Raw genomic sequence first — 4,885 nt, forward strand, 5'->3', positions numbered from 1 at the left:
TTTTTTTTTTGACATGAAGTCTTGCTCTGTCGCACAGCCTGGAGTGCAGTGGTGTGATCTTGGCTCACTGCAATCTCCTCCTCCCAGGTTCAAGTGATTCTCCTGCCTCAGCCTCCCAAGTAGCTGGGATTATAGGCGCTCACTGCCACACCCGGCTAATGTTTGTATTTTTTAGTAGAAACGGGGTTTTACCATGTTGGCCAGGCTGGTCTCGAACTCCTGACCTCAAGTGATCTGCCCGCCTCGGCCTCCCAAAATGCTGGGATTACAGGTATGACCCACCACACCCTGCCGCAATTTTCAACATTTATTTCACGTCCACCATGTGCCAAGGTTCTGGGAGGCTCGGGCCCTTGACACAACCGTGTCCCTGAAAGAGACGAGCACAGAACCAGGAGACCCTCAGACAGCAGACGCCAGAGCCACCAAATGCCCCACTAACAGGGCCACCCACTTCCCCTCCCGGCCACGCAGGACAGCCCCGGGGTTGGCCTGTGCTGATGGTGCCACCTGGTGGTAGACATGGGAACGCCCTCACCTGAGATTTCGTCTCCGTGACCCTTTTTCCCCCTCTAGGGCTCCTGGGCTGCCCTGAGGCCACTGCCCAGCAAGATCAGAATAGGGCTTGAGGGGCAGTGGGATAGGGCCGTGGGGGTTCCGGGGGTGTCCGGTGCAGACAGAACCAGGAATGTGCCGGCGGAGGGCTGTGGGTATGGGGTGCAGGGCGTGGCGGCTGCAGGACCTCAGCTCGCCTCTTTAAATCCCTTCCTGGGCACCCCGGTGGCCCGGCCCTTTCCCCTCGTGCTGTTTCTGCTGGGAACGCCGCGCAGTCTCCTCCAGGGCAGCCTCCAGCGGAGACGGTTATTGGCCGCCTGGCAAGCCGGTCCCATCCTTCCCAGCACCTGGGACTTTCCGGGCAGGGCTCCCCAGAGCGGGTTCAGCTAATTACGGAAGCAATTAACCTCCCCTGAGGCTATTCATGCTTCCTCACCCACAGTTCTCAGGTTCTGTGAGACCAGCGCCTCAGTCTCCCGTGGGCAGAGGGTGTGTGGCTGCCACTAATCTGCAGACTTTGGTTCCACCCCAGAGAGTTGCAGGGCCAGGAAATCTGCATTTAAACAGACCCTGGCTCTCCCACTTCAGAAACTGCTCCAAGCACCTCTCAAATCTGGGACCGGTTTGATACTCCCTCCCCCTCTCCGTTCCCCCACTTCTCCCTTCTTCGCCCTCCTTCCTACTTCCTCCCTCCTCCCTCGCTTCTGCCCCCCGCCTGCCCTCCCTCCCTTCCTTCCCCTTCCTCCCGACAACCTTTCTTCCTTCCCCGCTCCCTCCCCTCTCCCTCCTCCTTGGAGGGTCAGCGCTGTGTCCTGGGAAGGGCAAGGGATCTGGTGTGTGCTGAGTTTGCATCCCAGCCTTGTCTCCTCAGGCATTGGAGTTGGGGGCAGTTTCTGCATCCACAAAATGGGGGTGAAATACCCACTTTGTAAGGGTTTAGTGAAGAACAATGGAAGTAATCGAATTGAGAGCACTCTGCAAACAGGAAGATGTTGATAGAAAAGTAGTTTTAGGCCAGGCGTGCTGGCTCACACCTGTAATCCCAGCACTTTGGAAGGCTGAGGCGGGCAGATCACCTGAGGTCAGGAGTTTGAGACCAGCCTGACCAACATGGAGAAGCACCGTCTCCACCAATTAAATACAAAATTAGCCAGGTATGGTCGTGCATGCCTGTAATCCCAGCTACTCAGGAGGCTGAAGCAGGAAAATCGCTTGAACCCGGGAGGCGGAGGTTGCGGTGAGCCATCACGCTATTGCACTCCAGCCTGGGCAACAAGAGTGAAACTCTGTCTAAAAAAAAAAAAAAGAAGCAGCAGCTTCCGGGACTAGACAAGAGTGCTCGCAGGAGGAGGGACTGGGGTGTTCCTTCCTGGCTGAGAGGCAGAGGCTGGAGAGGGACCCAGGGGAAGTGGAATGAGAAGGCCTCCCTCCTCCCCTGGGCCTCCTCTGATGAAAACTGTCTTCTCTCTCCAGCAGCCACAGTCAGATGCATAAAACCATTTATTTTTTCTGTTCAGAAATTACTGGTATTGCTACTAGTATCGATTTTTACTGTTTTCATTTCACATGTACAGATTTGCAGCGGCATTCAGAGTTCAGAAGCTTTCAGGCAGTTCCTAGTAGCCCGACGTCATTTTATAATCTGGTTTCTGAGTGGGAGCGACTTTCTCCAGGAGGCAGCTCCTTGGGAAGTTAGAGACTTCCTGCGCTTATTGGACTCCAAGGTCGGTTCTATACAAAATGCCCCGCAACACTGAAGAGATACTGCTTTGTTTTTGTTTGTTTGTTAATTTTTTTGAGACAGAGTTTTACTCTTGTTGCCCAGGCTGGAGTGTAATGGCGCCATCTCGGCTCACTGCAACCTCCGCCTCCCGGGTTCAAGCAATTCTCCTGCCTCAGCCTCCTGAGTAGCTGGGAATACAGGCGAGATGCTGTTTTAGGACCAGAAATCTCCCAGGGGCGCGCAGATCAACAATAATCCCAGCCTGTCCTGCATCATTGGAATAGAATCAGAGGAAGGGAAAATCCGCCTTTGAATCTCTGGACTGTGATCTTCCCAGCAGGTCACACAAAGGCTTCACTTGTAGGCTTCACTTGTCAGAAGCTCCCTCCCCAGGAAACTCCCCTGGGGCAACAGGAAAGTGTTTGGGGCTTTTTCGTCTGCCTGGAAGGGAGCTTGTGCCTGAGTCACTGTTTCTCTTGGGCTTCCCTTTTCCTTTCTTTCCTCCTGGTGTCTGCTGACTTTGTGTCACACAGGGAGCATGGGGCCAGGCCATCTCTGAGCTGCCTGTGGGATGGGGACTTGGGCACTTGCCAGGAACAGCTGGCCTAGGAGTGGGCGGGAGGCCCTTGGTCACCCACCCCAGGGCCTGGCTCCAGGTGGCCACAGCCTTCCGACTCCCTTCTGGGCACTGGGCGACCAGCTGCTGGGCATGGCCACTGAGTGAGGGTGAGGGCAAGATGAGGAAGAGGTGGCATCAGGTAGGAAAAGATTACTTGCCAGACACTTGGCTGAGTCTGTTCTCTAAGCCACGCTGCGAGGCAGGTGCTATTGTGTCTGCAATTTGCGGATGAGGAATCTGTGGCTCAGAGAAGGGAAGTTGCTGTTTCAAGGTGACATGGCCAGTGGAGGTGGCGCTGGGGTTCGCATCCTAGGACCAGGCACACTGCCTGGGGATAACCTCGAGAAACGCCTGTGCCTCCCAGCTAGACAGGAGCTCGCTGCAGCCCCTCACTTGCCCCCGCGACCTGCAGCAGGCCCCCCTTCCTCTCTGCAGGTGCTTAGGCCCAATCGCAGGAATCTCTTGAATGAACGCATGAAGGTGGAGCCCTTTCCTTTAATGTGCAGGTGGAAAGGGCACCTCGGTGGATTCTACTAAATTTAATAGAAGATAAGTAGGGCCTGGGTCACACCGGCTTGTAGAAAGTGGAGGTCAGAATCTGACAGGCTGCGTTTGGCCCTAGATAGGAAGGTGCTGGCTAGCAGGCAGAGGAGAAAGGGCGGGTGGCTTCAGATCCAGGTTGTCTCTTTCGTTCAACTCCATGGGTGTTAAGGGAGACCCCGGCAAGCGCCGAGAGCACCTGGAAAGAGAAGACCCCGCTGGAACCTCCTATCCCCTCGCTTCGGGTTGCACAGGTGAGGCCCAGCCACCTGGACACAGGCCCGGAAGCCCAGGAGGCAGGCTAGGGGAAGGAGGGGTTTCCTAGGTCACCAGCCCCTCCCTACAGGGTCCCCGGTTCGCCCGAGGCCCCGCAGCTTGGTTCCCTGCCCACCCCCTCTGCTGTGTTCCCCCACTGCCCACAGCCTGGCCTGGTGAACAGCCCTTTCCCTGGGAATTTCTCCCCAGCATCTCTGGTAGGTGTGGATGGGGGTTTGTGGCTGCCCAGCCTCCCCTTCTCCAGGCCAGGACATCCCTGGTCCTGTTGGTCCTCCCAACATGGCTTCCAGACCCTTCTCCTTGGGGGATCCCCCAGCTTGCATTCCGTGTCCAGATGAAGTCTAACCAGAATGGAGGTCGGTGGAACTGTGGTCCCCTCCCCATGGACACATGGCTCCTGGGAGACCCCTGGCTCCTTTCGGGTCCCCCATTTCCTTCCAGCCGGGGTCAGAGCCAGCCAGCTGCAGGAAGCCCTCTGCCGTGCCCCTTCTGGGCCCCAGGAGGCCCTTCCTCACTCTTGAGATGTGGGCGCCGTCCCTACATGGTTGTCTTGTGGGTGCCTTGTATGCTGAACCACCTGTGCCTCCCTCATGGCAAGGCCCTTCCTTCCCCGCAGGGACCCATTTGGGGTGACCCTTAGGCAGGGAGCTGTTTTGGAAGACCCCTCGACTGCCCTTCCCCTCTGTCCCATCCTCATCCCAGCACCTTTCTCAGTGGCTGAGATGGTACACTCATCATTTGGATTTAGAAAAAGACATGATCAGGCCCTGGGATCTACTCTCCCCGAGGACGCCTGGCCAGGGTAACAGCCCTGCACTGATCAGAAGGCATGGAGACCACAGGGTGGGCCACAGAGCAGGAAAGATCGAGGGGAGCGGCAAAGAATAACGGAGGTGAAGGACTCCAGAGTCCCCCAGATGCTGCACACACACCAGACCTCACAGCCCCCTGTGGAGCTCAGATTATCCCCATTTTTTTTTTTTTTTTTTTTTTGAGATGGAGTTTCACTCTTGTTGCCCAGGCTGGAGTGCAATGGCGTGACCTCAGCTCATCACAACCTCTGCCTCCCGGGTTCAAGCGATTCTCCTGCCTCAGCCTCCCGAGTAGCTGGGATTACAGGCATGCGCCACCACGCCTGGCTAATTTTGTATTTTTAGTAGAGATGGGGTTTC

Source organism: Rhinopithecus bieti, unplaced genomic scaffold (genome assembly GCF_001698545.2).
Source record: "Rhinopithecus bieti isolate Rb0 unplaced genomic scaffold, ASM169854v2 scaffold_25304, whole genome shotgun sequence".
In the NCBI taxonomy this organism is placed as follows: Eukaryota; Metazoa; Chordata; class Mammalia; order Primates; family Cercopithecidae; genus Rhinopithecus; species Rhinopithecus bieti.